General features: G+C 37.4%; 1 protein-coding gene across 3 annotated transcripts in view; it reads left to right on the forward strand.

Moving 5' to 3' along the window:
- KCNJ16 (potassium inwardly rectifying channel subfamily J member 16) overlaps positions 1-17,334 on the forward strand; it is an 87,533-nt gene that overhangs the window by 36,133 nt on the left and 34,066 nt on the right. For 2 of the 3 annotated variants that reach the window (XM_058284641.2, XM_058284640.2), the window contains exon 1: positions 468-624. The exons of the other annotated variant lie outside the window; for it this stretch is intronic. The gene's annotated coding sequence lies outside the window, so the exon portion shown is untranslated. Of the gene's footprint in view, positions 1-467; positions 625-17,334 lie in introns of those variants that run through there. 3 annotated transcript variants of the gene reach the window in all.

The following is a 17,334-nucleotide window of genomic DNA, read 5'->3' on the forward strand; positions in this document are numbered from 1 at the left end:
TTGGAACAGTGCTGCACCGGGTAAATAATCATTAAAGGCTGGTTGAATACAGGAATGAATGAATGCCTAGTGATTTATAATTGTCTTGTCTCAGTTTTCACTGCCATACAATTCCTACCCTCACCTGCTCGGATGTAGACAAAGAGCTCTGATGAGAAGGATTTCTTTGCACTGCTCAGGCAAAGTCTGAGAACAGGCACGTACCTTGACATAGGTTAGCACCCAACAACCCTGTTTGTAAATATTTGAATCACTTCTGGCTTTGGTGAGTCTATTTCTGGCCCAGGAAATCTTCCTCCTTCATATCCCTGAACCAGGTGAAAACAGCATATGCATATGCTTGAATGACCTTCACATTGTACCTCCTCCAGAGGTACAGAGGCAGTGAGGTAAAAGTCTCAGCTGACCGGGTATCACCTGCCTTATAAGGTGCCAGAGGCTACCTATGTAGATTCTCAGGGTGGACCTGTAGGAACAAACCAGTGTCAATGGTTAACCCAGGTTCTTGGGATCTGGGAGTTTCCTTTATTATTAACTAAAGAACATTCTTGCCATTGCCCAGCTGTGAGCACCCAGATTCTCTCTGGTGTTCTTATAGATTGTGTACGGGGAGAGTGAGAAAAGGTAAGCATTGCTCTAATTTTGTTATTATAAAAAGTCATGCAGTGCATGCTTTTTGCTTGCTGGCCTTCCTGTAGAGGAGTAGCGGTGCTTTGTGTCCAGCAATATAAATACCAATGTTGAGTTAAATAAAATTAAGGTAATTTCCTTTGATCCAAGTGCTTTAGTTTGGAAGCAAAGAGAGTATCATATTTCTTTAGTTATTTTGAAGGTTTGGACAAAAGCAGTCTCAAATTGGTGTTTCTAGAGTCTGTTAAACAGCCTTCATATGTCACTATATATATATGTAGATATCTAAAAGTTAATTCATAATATTCGTACTAGATGGAGCATTCTATAATTTCTTTCAAAAGCAGACTGTTATATCCTGAACACACATATGCATATATGAATATGCCATTACAATCATTCAAAAATCTTCATTTTTATAACATCCTAAAAAAAGAATTTAAGAAAAAAAAAGATTAAATTTTTCTGAGAATTGCAGATATATGATATGAAAAGGGAGAGAGCACCCATTTTTCTCAACTTATTTTAACATAAATTAGAAGTGAAGAATTTTCTCCTGTTGTGTTTGCTTCAATCCATCTACGGCTTTATTTCCTGTTCACTAAATTCTTAGACCTTTTTGTCCTTGCATATTTATTCAGTAAAGGGTGGACTTGCCGCTCCTTGCTCTGTGGATAGCATGGATTCTCTAATACCATATATAATTGAATTGCTTCCTTTCTTGCTAGATGTGTGTTGCAAAGCAGAGCTTTTTTATAAACCAGATGAATTTTGATGGCATATATTATACTCTTAAGGGCTGAAAGATCTTCAGGAAAATAGGGCTGGAGTATTTCTGTTGAATATTGCCCTTGAGGCTAGCTAAGAGCCGGATTCTGAAGAAGAAAAGAATATATTAATCCATCTTTGCCACATTATTAGGGAAAATATGGACCAGCCACTCTTATGCCAAATTTTAACCAATAAATTGGCAGGAAATGTTTAAACCACAGCTGTTTCAGGGATACCATTTAAGGAGTTCCTGAAATTAAGCCAAAAAGACATTTAAAGGTACACAGGGTCCAGAGTTTAATTTATTTCTTAATGGGGGCAGAGGGTAAAGTTAGAATAACTGATTGATATAAGCTTATTTTTAGAACATGATAATTTTGGTAAATCCATGACATTAATCTCATATGAAACAAGACCATGACAACATTCAAAACTGGAAGTAAAGTTGAAGTAAGAAGGGTACTCAATATATTAATTTTAATGCATTTTTCTACATAGTCTATTTTGATTTGGGAGAAAACAAGAATTTTCAAGGATATTAGAAAATATGTTTCTTCCATTATACATGTTACTGGTGAGTCCAGGTTAAGACTGAGATATAAAGTAGCTGAAAATTGGGAATTGGCAAAGAGTATAGTTTTGGGAAAAGCAATAGCTATATAGAGAGTATTTAAAGTAAATATTTGGTGGTCAAACCTTTTTTTAAGTGTGTAAAAATCACTATTTGAATAAACTGTTTAGCTTTTGTCTCACGTGGAACTTATCTTCAAGTATTCATATTTCTTCCTAATTCTCAGAAAAATGACCTCAAAAATAACATAGTGGATAGAAATTTTCATTACTTCAGGCATCACAAGAAGATGGACTGTAAATATTTCTATAGTAGAGAGGGGAAAGAAACATTTAAGTGCTTAATATATTTTGGGTGCGTGAATACTGTATTTCATTGGCTCTTTACCTCAACCTTGTACAGTAGCTATTATATAACCATTTTTCTAGAGAAAGCTTAGATCTTCCACATTCTGGCTCTGCAATCTTGGCAAAGCCATGTTCCAAGCTTAAAAGTCAAGCTCAGTACTGTCTGATTTCCAAAATACTTGCTCTTCCCACTACTATAAATATTTCTAGTATGGTGATACCATACTAGTATAGTATTAGACTAGCATACAAAATATTTTCTAGTATGGTGGTAGCATACTAGTATAGTATTAGACTAGCATACAAAGGACAGAGGAGGAGTTCCACAAGGAACTCTCACATGCCAACACTGGGCATTGACTTGGCTGGGAAAACAGATGGGTCACCAATCCCCCCTCCTTCTGAGTCTTCTTCTAACCTAATATTGAAAGTGACATCCCTCAGTTTTGCCATATTCTATTCGTGAGAATAGCCAATCGCTAGGTCCAGCCCACACTTAAAGGGGGTGGGGCTCTCACAAGGCATGAAGACCAGGAGGTGGGGATCTCAGGCAGCCATCTTCGAAGCTGCCTACTGCAGGTTCACGTTTTTAAATAAGAATGCTCCACTAAATAGATGAGATTTGAGCAAAGACCTGACAGTCTTGAGGGAGTATCCAAGTGATACCTTGGAGAAGAGCAGTTTGGGTAGAAGAGAGATTTATGCAAAGGGTATGTGGCAAGAATGTGCCTGGCAGGCTCAAGAGAGACAAGGTGGCCAGAAGTTGCCAGGACAGTAGTATTAGATGAGGGGTTGTGGATATGCCATAATTTGTGCCAAGAAGGAAATTAGTCTGCAAACTAGACAAGTCAGAGAAGGATTTCTGAGATGCTAGGAAGGGCCAGGAGAAGAGCGGCCTTGAATAAGTAGTGACAGTGAGGAAGAGTACCATGGATGATGGGTAGGGAATGTGGGTAGACAAAACTGAGAAGTGGGAACGAGCAGATTGGTGGAAGCATGAGGGCGTATAAAGACATGGCCTCTCCAGCTTGCCTAGAGGAGTAAATGAAAAACATCCTACCGCTAATATTGAGCCAGGGCTAATGACTTGCTCCCCACCATGGATCTTGTAAGGGACAAGCGGATCCCCTCAACACAGAATCCAGACCTTCTCTGGCTCAACCCAGATGTTGCCAACAGCCAGGCAGCTACAAAGAAAAAGTAGATTTCTTGGGCAGTAAACAGGATCAGAAGGCTTTCTCCAAGTACCTGATTAGGCTGTGCCCATCTCTCACAGTTGAACAATTAATGACTGGCAAGTGCATCCATCAGCCTCAGCTTCTCCAAATGATGCCTTTGTTGGCAACCATGGTAATGAGGGCACTAAACAAACAGCCTCCTGAGATGCCACTTGAAGTGAAAATAAACTCAGACCTGTTGTTTTCCTTTAAAGTTTCTAGGCCCAAGAGTCTAGCTTCAGGGAAAAAAAATGGCTTGCCTACTCTCTGATATGAATTGCACTGAAGGATTCCCATTCCGGGACAGCTACAGCCTGTTTTATTAGCTGGCCAGCCTCAGCAGACTGGGAAGATAATTCTTTTTTATCATCTGTCTCTGGTGCATATGTACTGGGGACTTTGTTGTTATTTCACCCTTTGTTAAGCCTGAAAGGTAGATGACTTCCTTTTTCTTATAGCTACATTTAAATGAAGAAAATGGGGATCAAATCTTTTCCTCCTTCCACCATTGGGTTTTCTATTCTGACATCAAGAATTCAGATGCAAAACTAATGTAGCATTTAATAGAGACTTTTCACTTATGAATACAACTTTTTCTAGTTACTCTGGCTCTAAGTTGCCTCCTCCCTTCCCCACCCAAAAAATAGTAGACCTGAAACTGTCCACAGGTGCAAAGGAACACTGAAAAAAAAAAGGTCAATCATGTGTATTTTTTTAAAAAAGCCTTTACTCCTTAAATTAGATTTACCCAATTCTACATAAAGTAGGTGATGCTTTTTAAAACATGTTCCAGAAATATCACCTCAGTTCCTAATTTTATTTTGCTTATATAGGTAATAGTTTTAAAAACTTGAAATAGTTCCAGGGTTTTACATTATGTTTCATAAGATTTGTTGTTCTGTGAAACTGAAGTACAAACATATGATTCTAGAAACGTGTGTTCTAGAAAACATGATTTAATACGTATTTCCCTATGGTCAATTTTAATTTTTCACTCTATTTGTTAAATCAGAACTATGGTTCCATGTACTAAATAATAATTTATTGAATGCCACTGTACTAGATGTCCTGTAAAAATGACCTGGTCCCGGTCTTTAGCCTGACAGAAGAGAGCAGATATGTCAGTCATTATGTTGACAAAATGTTCTAGTACTATAAAGTATGAACTCTCTCAGGAGGTCAGCAGGGTGAGAGCCAAGTATATGTCAGGTTGGTATTGTGCTTTTGCAATTTAGAACTCATAGACACTGAACTACTTCCTCTATGAACTCTTCCTTTATGCAATCTGTTTTTCTTTAAATTACAAAATTGTCTGTAGCCAGAAACACCTTGACAGTTGCCTGACCATTGTAGCTTCTATCCCCGCTAGTTTGAGAATATCGGACATTTTCACCCTGGGTTGTGTTTTTATCATCCAGATATTAGACACTGTAAGTTTGAAGCTTCGGTCTCTGTAAAAGAAATTAAGAACCACACTTTACTTACTAATTCTATACATCTTAAATTTATTAAATGGATCTTCCTGAAGATGTCATCATTTGCATATGGAGGCACCCACTAATTTAATTCAGCTTTTTAGTGCTACAGCTTGTTAATAATGAAATTTTGTCTGAGAGAAAATTATTTGTTTAATTGGGGCAAAGTATACATTATTTTAAAAAACATCCACAGTCCAACCTTCTAACAGCAACTTCTCCTCTTGCATTAAACTTCCTTTTTATACCATACGTTCTGGCTGTCATATAGTCTCTCAGGTTATGTTATGTAATTTATTTTTCATATGGATGACTCCTGCCACCACAGGACTCACAGTCGTAGCAGTGTGCCAGGAGCCAGGAGTAGCCACAGGATAAATGTAGTATACTTTTTTGAAGCATTAATTTTACTTAATGATGTGAATGGGGAGTAAGAAAAATTAAGTAATTTAGGAGATAAGTAATTTAAATAATCACTTATAGTAATACAGGTGTGGATATATGGAACAGAATTCAAAACTAGCATATATTTTAAAGAAAAATTATAAAATGATGGAATATTTTGAGATTGGGCCCAGTGCTTTTGTTTATTTTCTCAGACCCCTCAGGATTTGGAGGAGGGATAAGGGTACGGTTCTCATTTCCCTTCCACTTTTTGAGGTGTAATTAATGGAAAATTTTGAGAAGTTCTATTAAAGGATGATTCGCATGAGGCCAAATTCTCGGTCTTGGTTGCTACCTGATTAGTTAATTGGCTCCACATCAGAAAACTTGGCCGGTCTTTTCAAAACTTTGTACTCTTCTCATCCTATGTGAGACTGACCCAAACAATGGGTAATTTAGGACATTCTGTCTCTATTTTTTGAAAAAAATAACCCAAAATAACCTTACAAAGCAGGGTACCTGACATAATGACTAGACCACAAAAACTAGTCGATAGATCTCAAGGTTCCTCCCTAAGGAAGGGGAACTGAGTTCAGTTAAGCGCTGGACGCAAGCTTAGCAGCACTCGCCAACTGGCACTTACCTGAAAGACAGACATAGCCACCTCTAATGAGCTAGTAGGTAACGAACTGACCTTTCCATGTACTATTGAGTCTTATTTATAGCACAGTAAAATCCTTTCCTGCATTTGTAACTAAAATGTATGGGATGTTCTGAGAATATTAGAGACTATGAGTTTATACACCAAGATTGTCATATCAAGAAGCCCGTTCCTTTTTTATGTTCAGTTTGCCTTGTGTTTCTGTCACAATTGAATCAAATTGTGGGTAGTTAGGTAACAGCTGAGGAGAAAGTAGGGTGGCTAATCTGAGCAAATTACCTAAGACTTATGAGTTACACATATTTAAATTTAGGCTTTATGGGAATAAAAGGCGTTTCATTTCCTTATGACAAGAATTTTATTTGACTATATTAGATAACAATAATGAGCTGCAGGTAAGGTTACACCATTTGTGCTAAGAGTTGAAAAGCTAAAGAGACATTCAGAGAAACGAAACAGAGCCAGATAAAATCACAAACAAGCACACCAAAAGAAAATCAAACAGAAGGAAAGTATACTATGCTTTGTTTTTACAGGAGTCAAGTATGGTGATCAGAACCATGTTTTCAGGCATTGAATTGCTATAGGCAGAATATTTTTGGCACACTTCTCCTACACAATTGTGTCAGCTCGTGCCTATTCTTTGCTAGTATAGGCAGTGGGCACCTTTTCTCCACTCATGCATGGAATTTTTTTTTTTTTTTTTAGTTGTGGAGCAGCTTGTGCGACAGAAGCACAGTGTTACAGAGTGAGCAGAGGTAGAAGCTGTGAAGGAGAAATTCAGATTCCAGTCCTGGAGACCTTAGATGTTCAAAGTTATCATGCTTCTTTTCGTGGAAAATAAGTCATTGCATTAGTTATGTTCAAAGTATTACCACAATAATTGCTATAATAAGAGTACAGAATTGTTATATATTTAGTTATTTTAGACATTTCAATAATAGCATTCAACAACCACATTGCCACTCAGTAGAGAGAATGCTGTTGTATTTTACATTTTGAATCAAATAAATAGCTACTCCTCTCTTCTAAGTAAGTATGAAAAATTGTGGCTTTACTCATTCCGCTGGGTACTAGGTTTTAAAGATAAATTCATCAATTCTCGCAATTGGGAAAATCAAAGTCTAGCAAGGCAACTTGAGAAACAGAAACCTCAAATGTGTCTGGGGAATCAAGGAGAGCTTTACAGTGGAAGTAACACTTGTGTTTCATCTTGAAGAAAGGAGCAAAGTCTGTCTGGTTATAAAGAACCTAACATGACTGGGATAGTGTGAGGAGTTCAGTGGGGATGGAGTGCAGGCTTCTTGGTACAAGGAAGGAGGCCGAGTGGGGATAAATGGATACAGAGGTCGGTGTGACCTGGACAGGCGCTTACATGCTGGAGGTGTTTATGGTGCTCACCCACCCTCCTCAAAATCGCCAGGACTATAGTTTTGAGGTTGCACTATTTCCCCATTACCTAGGATTAATTCTGGGAAAGGAGGAGAATTTAAGAGGGAATGGGGAAAACAGAGAGGACACAGAAGATGCTAGTAATGAAGTTTCCCTACTTATAGTGGACACTTTGGTTTGGGTACAATGTAGGCTTTTCTTATAACTAGAACTACCTCTAATGTGGAGGCATTCTCGGGACTTGGAGTTGTCCTGGGTGGTGCCCCAGGGACAATTGCCGGATGTTGTATGTCCTCCCATGGCCCACTGGATGGAACATGGGAAAGTATGGGCTATGGTGTGGAACACGGGACATGGGGTGCAGCGATGCCCGGAGATGTACTCACCAGACGCAATGGATGTGACATGATGATGGGGGAGAGTGTTACTGTGGGGGGAGTGGTGGGGTGGGGGTGGTGGGGGCGAATGGGGACCTCATATATTTTTTTAATGTAATATCTTTTAAAAAAATGAATAAAAAAAAGATAACTAAATACTATTCACTAAAAGTAGTTGGATTTCTAATATCACTCTGAGACATCCAAATATCAGAAATGTAGTAACAGTTAATAAGAGAACTTTTATATGGTTATCCTAGATGTAATGGATTTGGGATCTTTTTAAAAATTAAAAAAATTTTTACTATAAAAGAAAAAAGAACTATCTCTAACATAAAGAATTTAAAAAATACTTCCCAGGACTCAACTTTGTTCTGAAATTGCTTATTCTTTTTCTCTTTGGTCCCAAAGTGCATTACTGTTGACATAGTGCCACGCAGTATATGGAGAAGGTAGTCAGAACATCTTTTCACACCTGGTTAAAATGCTTAAGATGGTACTAGGAATTCAGCTACAAAGACTCAGTTCCTCTGTATACCAAGGAATGAATAAGGGAGACTAAAAGAGTCATTATGGTGCTTTGATGCAGTGGAAAGAACATTGGACTCAGACTCAAATTCTCAGTTGTAGTGTCATTGCAAAATATTTTTGATAGTAAATAATTCTCTACTCTTAGTATCTTCATCTACAAAATAAATATATTCCCTTCATTCATTTGTACATTTGTTCAACAAACCCTTAGTAGTTTTTTTTTCTCCTTAGTAGTTTTGATCAGTCAGGGACTGAGAAGCAGAACTCCTAGGAGAATACATATTTAGGTGTATATCTATATTTGTGTATATATTTGTGTATATATATTTGCATACATCCTTGTGTATATATATTTATATAAATATTTTGCATATGTGCACACATACAAATGTATGAAGGGACTTTTTATAAGGATTTGCCAGGATTTCACCTTCCATAACTGGTCACATGGTCTTTGTGAAGTTGCTGAGCTCTGTTCCTGTATTTGGTGCTGGAACCTGATGCCTGCAGGGCAGGCAGTTTGGAGGATAGATGGATTTGAAGTTGGCTGAGTGGTGACAATAAACTGGAACGAGAGAGGATGAGCTGGAATCCACAAGGATGAACTGGAATCCACGACAGTCTTTCATGGCCTTCAAGCCTCCAGCTTCAGTAACGGAAGCAGCCAGCAGGAGAAGACAGAGCCCTCCCCACATGCCCGAGGAATTGGAGAAGCTGAAGGAGGAGACCTGCAGGGAAACATGGGCTCAGCTGTTGTCAGGGTGAGCCAGCAGATCATCAATCATATGCCTCAACTGCCTTGCTGCCCCATGTCCTACGCTGACTTTATGATGTAAAAAAATATATATATGGCTACTGGTTCATTTCTGTCTTACAAATGTCATGCCTAATGTCTCTTATGGCCCAAACTAAATGGAAGCTATGTAGGGAAGGAGGTTCTGGGGCACATAGTCGCAGTCTAGCTAAATTGACACAATCCAAATTTATCACCTTGGGCTCCTGTCATTTAGACCAATAAAGCCACAACTGATTGAGACATAGTTCCTGCCTTCAAAAGAGCTCACTGTATGGTGGAAGAGTATCTTACATCACCCTAATGTGTGTTGTAATAAAACTGCTTTGCCTCCTTTACAAGCATAAAGGGAAATTAATGGATGTGAACAAGTTTTGGAAGTGCTAACAGTTTTCATGGTTTTCCAGACTGACATTTTGGCTAGTTGATGTTTAAAAAATAGTAAGCCCCCTCTTGATATAGATGTGGAGTGGACACGACCATTCCAGGGTCCACAGGTTGGAGGAATAGAGTTTGGATTAGAGTGGACTTACTGATATTCTATTCATGAACTATTGTGATTAGTAATCAAAGAAAATGTAGCATTGATTTGGAGAAAGTGGCCGTGGTAGCTGCTGAGGGTAGGGAGTGGGAAGAAGAGATATGATGTGGGGGCATTTTCAGGACTTGGAGCTGTCCTGGGTGGTACTGCAGGAACAGTTAACAGACATTGTATGTCCTCCCATGGCCCACTGGAGGACTGGGGGAGAGTGTGGGCTATATTGTGGACCATTATCCATGTGAGGCAGCAGTGCTCAGAGATGTATTCCCCAAGCGCAATGAATGTCCCATGATGATGGAGGAGGTTGTTGTTATGGGTGGAGTGGGGTGAGGGGAGTGGGGGTATATGGGGACCTCATATTTTCTGAATGTAACACTAAAAAAATAAAGACCAAAAAAAAAATAGTGTTACTAAAACTGGAAAATCAATTTATTTTGGGTATTTTAATAAGTTTGGGTTTTCTCAGATGACCTGTTTTACTTTGCTCAGTAGAGACGTGGTGCTGAATGGATAGCTACTAAATCCCCACAATAATCCAGGTTTTTTCATTCATGTTATTGTGACTGTTTAAGCCACCAATCATTTTTCCAAATATGTGTCCCTTTTCAGTATGCTTGCCTCCCTTGTATGCTGAGTAAAATTTTCAGAGATAAATAATGGAAAAACAGCAAAGGTCCTTGACCATTAATGAGCACAAAAGAATTGAAAATGGGAAATAAACCCTCAAAATGCTATGCCAAAACTGTGATATGGAAATGCAATGCTTATCAGCATCTTCTTTAGATTTTCCTATTATTTCTTTATTAGGTTCTGTTTGACCAACTCTTTCTCATCTTAATCTTCCACCTCAGTTTCTCTTCCCTCAATGTTACCTAGTAGAGTAGATTTGGCATGATTCAAAGACCCCATGTTTTCTCTGTATTCTAAAGATAATGTTACAATAATAGATAACCTTGCAATTTTATTGAAAACTTTGTTTATACATCCTTGGTGCATCCCCAAAGCCATGAAGAAGGTATTTCTGCTGAAGATTCCATGAATATTATGAGGCTACATTCAGGAATTTATGAAACACCTCTACCAATAACAAAGGGAAATATGTCATTTCACAGTCAAAGTGATTATTTTCAATTTATTGATTGATTTTTATTTAACAATCACAGAGTGTTTACTACCCTCGATGCACCATTCTACATGTTTTATAAATACTAATCCTTCAATCCTCATGGCAACCTTAATTTTTACATATAAAGAAACAAGGACACAGAGAGGTTATGTAATGATTCCAAGCTTTCACAGCTAGTAAGTGTCATAGCTAGATTTCGATCAGGCAGTCTTTCTCTATATTATATATTCTGAAAAGCAAGTTTTTGCCCCGTAAAGAACCACAAATCCCTGTAAACTCATACTTTATGTGATTATAAAGGGTGCTGGCTTACATTAAAAAATAATTGGGATTACACGCCACCAGTAAAGAAAGTTTCTACATAGCTCAAAGCGAAAGCCAGGGAAATGCTAAGGATCCAGCCCCACCACCTGAATCCTGCTCCATGCACTCAGGTTATTGATTTTACTCATTACTCTATTTTGCATGCCACACACCCAAATTTACTTTCTTCATCAAGGCATTTAAAGAATGAAAAGCAGTCAAACAGAAGATATCTGTACTCTTTTTAAAATTTTTATTAAAGAAGTTGTGGGTTTACAGAACAATCATGCATAAAATACAGTGTTCCCATATACCACCCTATTATTAGCACTTTACAATTGGTTTGGTATATTTGCTACAACTGAGGAAAGCACATTTTCATAATCTATTATTAACTAGTCCATGGATTTTTGTGTGTGTTTTTAAACATTTTTTTGGTTAGAGAAGTTGTAGGTTTGCAAAAAGAATATGTGTAAAATATATAAAATACAGTTTCCACATACCAACCTACTATTAACAACTTGCCTTAGTATGAGCAGAATCCTACCTGCACTAGTACAGGGATTTGTTGTATATATGAAAAGCTAACAAACACAAACAGGACTTTAACAACATACATCAATAGGGATTTCACATCTCTGAGAAAGCATCACATTCAGTCTAAGAAAACCAAAGTTAACCCATATAAAGCATCAGTTTTCTCTTCAATTTGGAGTCATTGGTTGCTACAATACAGAGCTGTCATGAGAATTGGAACAATGGATGTGAAGCTACTAACACAAAGCAGGCACTTCAGAAATAGTAACATTCCAAAGTTTATTGCAAGCATTAATTCAGCTCATCCATTAAGTTTGGTCCCCTGTGGGAGGAAAAATCGGTGATTACCTTTCCTAGAGGCAGCCCTATTTCTAAACCTGGATAAGATAGAAACTCATGGGTAAGCTGGGTGGTATGCTTCAACTGTACTCAATATAGTTAGTGGCTGCCTTCGAAAAGAAAGCAATGCATAGAATTTTGTTTCCACCTAGGAACTTTGGGAATGGGCTTGACCTACTTCTCTGCCACCACCATTTTATTGTTGCAATAGCTCCTAAAGGGGGAATTCCTGACTTGGGAGAAACAGTGAGAAGAAAAAAAAAAGCCTCATGCCACTAAAGTTCCAAACTACAGGATTTCCGCAGTTGTGGTAGTCTGTAGCCAGAGGGCACACTATTAAATAAACCTAACTCACTAGGAAGGAGGGAAAATATTTAGCTATAAACTAGATCTACAGTTGCATGTAACATTTTCCCAATCATTTACCACATCTCTGTTTATCAAATAAAATGTAGATAAAAGAATGAAAAGCTGGTTATTGCAGTATTTACAGAAAACACACACCTCTGATTAACTCTGCATAAAATCTCTTTCTACCTTACACTCGAGATAAAGGCAGATTATGATACTACTGACATTTTACAACCATTGCAACAACTGCATGCTTAGACCTAAGGCAGGCACTGGTGCTTAAACAAGGAGCTCTTGAGGACTCAGAACTGGTATGGCCCACTTCTGTCCGGCCTCATCTGCCTCATTTCATTGCTTCACAAGAAGGCTGTTAAATCATTGGCTTAAGCTTTTTTTTTTTTTTTTGGCTACAGCTCAGATTTAATCTCTCACTTATCTTTGTGCAGAGTATTTGTGCTGGTGAAACAGGGTAACTTAATCAAGGTCGAACCTGCTGTTTCTGCTTCTGTCCCAAGGGTCATGGTAGAATGGCTGATCACAGTGATTTTTATAATTGAATGGGGTAATTGTTCCTTGTTGTTTTGCTTTTCCCTTTAAAGAAAATTCTATGGGCTTGAAAACCCGAAGATAAGAGGAAATGTCTACCTAAAAACTGTTTGCCATCTCACAAGACTTTAGTTAGTAGAAAACATATCATCTTTGTTACAGTTCAACTGGATAGAATTGCACACATTATTTGCATAATTGAGGTCAACGAAAAAACTTGCACTTTATTTTCCCAGGTACTTTTCTTTTCTGACCTGAATTATGGATGTAATCGAAGCACATAGCCCTACTTAGTACAGACTGAATTGCCAAATCACTAGGTGCATTTAATATGTCCATATGCTAAAGACACTTTAAAGTCTGTACTTGTCATTTTAAAGTATCAGGCTTGTATTTCCCTTCAATACTCTATGATTTATCCACCCAAGGCACCAACAATGCATAAAGTGCTGCATAATTTTGCTTAATTTGTCAGACAGAAAGAAAAAAGGGAAGGGTTATCCATTTTGTTTAACTCAATTGCGAGAAATGTAACTAAACCATTGCTCCTGTATATTCTATAGGAACTGTGTAGCTAGCTATTAAATAAAGATTCAAAGTCCTCAGTCAGGCAGGTAAAAGTTTTTCCAATTTTGGCCCAACTTAATGGTTTATCCTTTCCCACTAATTCTCTTATGTGATTTCGACTTTCCCACTTTACAAAAATGCCTTGTTCCTTTCTCCTGTCTGGAATATAAGTATAAAATGGGATTTTTACTACAACAACAGAAACCTAAAATATCTATTTAAGTTTTGGGGATGAAACCACAGGAGGTTTTTTTTTTTTTTTAACTTAGTTTTTATGGTCATATGAGTCTCATTTTCCCTACAGGACCAAAATAACTTAAATATCTTTCAAATATATGCTTGCTACCTTTAGCCTGGGTATTCAGAATTATGGAAGTAACTGCATGGGCAGATGTAGACCTCCAGAAAATCCATGTCCCTTGATCTGTAGATACTGTATAAAGTCAAAGAGCAACACTTTAAGAACTCCATTACCTATTAATAATGTAAATATGTTTCAACCTAAGGGTAAACTTAATACGTAAAATGGCATTTCTGGAAAACAAACTCAGAGCCTGATTCATGTAATTAGGTAGCTGGTTTTACAGTTGGAAATAATTGAGTGAGTGACTGTTCCATCATTTTTAAAAGTTGAAAAAAAAAGCAGAAGATTCCTCATAGAGGAAGAATAGATTGAGGAAAATTCTAAAGGATTTAAAATAAACTTTCAAGTGCATATTGGTGATGCAAAGGAATGAGGAACTCCATGCTTTCCTCAGAAAACAGCAAACATAATAAAATAAGGATGACTTTGCTTTCATTTTCTTACTAAACAGTTCTTTCTCCTTTTATGCTTATAACTTATTTAGGCCATCCTGAGGTAGTAAAATAATCCTAGAGGGGGAGCAGATGTGGCTCAAATGGCTGAGTGCCTGCTTCCCACATGGGAGGTCCTGGGTTCAGTTCCTGGTACCTCCTAAGAACAAAAAAACAAACAACAGGCGAACAAATGAAAAACCAACTCAGGAGCTGATGTGGCTCAGTGGTTGAGTGCTGACCTCCCACATATGAGGTTCTGGGTTCAATCCCCAGGCTTGGTACCTAAAAAAAAAAAAGTTCCTAGATAGGAACATTTACTTTTCAGCTTATTCTTTTGCCTATATCTGTTCTGACTGGTCTTCTATAATTTGCAAACTATTAGGATCTGATGAGTTGGCAATAAACAGACAATCTTTCTATGCATGATAAACAAAACTGCCTCACAAAAAGCAAAAAAAAAAAAAAAAAAGGAAAAGACCAAATAAAAAGGGAAAATAAAAAGGAACAATTAACTGTATTAGGGGAAGGTGAAAAGCATGAAGTATTCTCAGATTCTCAGAAACATTTATCCTACAAATATGGAGAAAATAGGGATTTGGATATTGACGCAACACTGTTCATGACTCAGATTTTCTTCCATAACTTCTCTTGTGCCCCAGACATCCCTGTGTTCTGATGCTTTGCCTATATTTTCCAGACTTCCTAGCCTAAAGAGAAATAACAATAGTAACATTTGCATTTACTTAAGGCTTTGTAAAAAATCAAAGTGAAAATAAAAGTAATCTTCAAGGAGTTACACTCCGTCTGCTTGGAGTCAGTGACTCAACTATTTTGGCCAAGGCTATCTTTTGGTCCTTATTTTCATGAAAGCGATAGAAATATTTTCAAACAGTAGAGGGTGGGGGAGAGTAGAGAGGTGAGGGTACCAAATGAATCTATGAGAACACAACAAGAGTTTTTCTTCCTACATACTGTAAAGATGTTATTGACTAGTAAGATTTGCATTTGTGAATTTGCAAAAATTGCTGAAGTTGAATGAATTTGAGCTCCTCAGAATTAATGAAAGTATGTATTGTGTGTAGAGGTACCATCTCGAGTCAAAGGATGAGCTAGAGAAATATTTAAATTATCATACCCCACTCACTGTATTTATTTATTAGCCAGTTGGGTAATAAACCTGAGAAATATAGCCAGCAGAAAACATGGGGAAAATGATAAAAATACACTTGCCTGTTTTTTTCTGATCAAAACAAATTTGAGTTGGTAGATTTGATAAGTCTGATATTTACCATACCACTCCCCACTCTCCAGGCTTAACATAATTTTGGAGTGTTATATAGAGCTACACTGAAAAATAAATGTAAAGTGGGCAAAATGCAATATTACCAAGAACAAAAGCAAAAAAATTTTTAAGAAGCCACGATGCATCTAACTTTTTATAATTTACATATTTTGAGAGATAACTGGAGTTACTGTGTTCAAGATCCTGCATTGCAATGCCATGGGACCATTCCACAGGAAACCATCACTACTGAATATTCTGTTACAGTGGGTTTCATTAAGGTTGGAAAATTTCAATTACAATCAAATCAATCAAGCTTTAAGATATCATCTAATTGCCTCTCTAAGGAAGCCAAGCCACCTGGAAAATAAAATGACTAAATGCATTTTTGACTTACCCTATAATGGATGCTTCTTAATTTAGTGTCTGGGTTTCATTCACAAGTGATTCGATTTATAAGTATTGATATGGAGGCTAGAAGCTCAGATACATATTTGTATAAAGTTGCGGTCCTACATTTCATTTACTACCACATTGTGTTCTTTATCTTGATAAATTGGATATATAAACAGGCCATATATGACAATAGCACTGACCCACAAACTCTGTAGCAAACAGCCTCAGAAGTCAAACCACAACCTCTACAGCAAATGGCTAAAATGATCAAGATTTGGTCAAAAACTATGAATTGCCCTAATTTTTGCCCCCACTTCCAACTCAGGACTAATCAGAGAAAGCAAAATATGCTCCCCAAATCAGTCACGTACAATTCTCTGCTTCTTGATAACTCATGTCCAGCTTCCCCATGCCAACAACCTCCAATCAGCACATGCCTTAAGTGTGTCCTTTTTTCTGCTATAAAGCTTTCTGACTTCCTTGCCAGCTGTTGAGTCTCTGGCAAACGCAAATAATGGCTGAGTCCCTAGCTATAGCAAGCTCTGAACAAATAGCCTCTGTTCTCCTTTGCCTAGTCTTTGTTTATTTCCACAAATTTTATCTTGATCTTTATGTAGAAACCTTTACATGGCAAGATGAGCCTTGTCCAAATTTAGAAAATCATCTTAGGCCACTGGATATCAAGTGTGGTGCCAATAATTTTGAAAGCCAGAAAAATTGTTAGAACTGGTTCAAACTTGGGTCAAGATTCCTTTGACCTAGCTCAGATCTGAGATAATTTGGCATCTGTATTCCTCAGTCCTCCTTCCAAGACATGTCAGTAAATGTTTCACTTCTTGTGAGTGTCCTGTACACAATATTGTCTGTGTGTTTCTTTGTAGAACTACTCAGAGAAAATGGGACATGCGCCTGTGGCTAGTTCAATTCCACTCTCTTTCTTTAAGAAGGTCTGTTTTACCTTATTAACTGAAAAGTGTGTGATCTCTGACCTTAGATAGTTTTAATTCTAATCTTGCTGATAACATTTACTTACCATGTGACTTTTGGACAAGTCTACTACTATTGAATTCTGAATTTGTTTATTCATAATAAAGTCAGTATCTACCTTATAGGGTTGTTTAAGAATTAGAGGTACTTCTCGTAAAACAGTTAAGTACTAATATGTATCCATTAATCAATGGTTATTGTCAAAATGGGCACTTACATTTCCAAATGAACAATATTTTGTACAACTGATGTGATAGCAGCACAGATCATTCATAGCCAAGATTCAGAGATGGATGGGTAACTGACTAATTACTCAGATTTTATTAATTATCAGATAAGTGCTGCTATAAGGCAATGTGATTCTATAAGACACATTACATAATGTGGAGAATTAAGGTAACTGTCTTCATAA

The sequence above is a fragment of the Dasypus novemcinctus genome, chromosome 21, assembly GCF_030445035.2.
Source record: "Dasypus novemcinctus isolate mDasNov1 chromosome 21, mDasNov1.1.hap2, whole genome shotgun sequence".
NCBI lineage: Eukaryota > Metazoa > Chordata > Mammalia > Cingulata > Dasypodidae > Dasypus > Dasypus novemcinctus.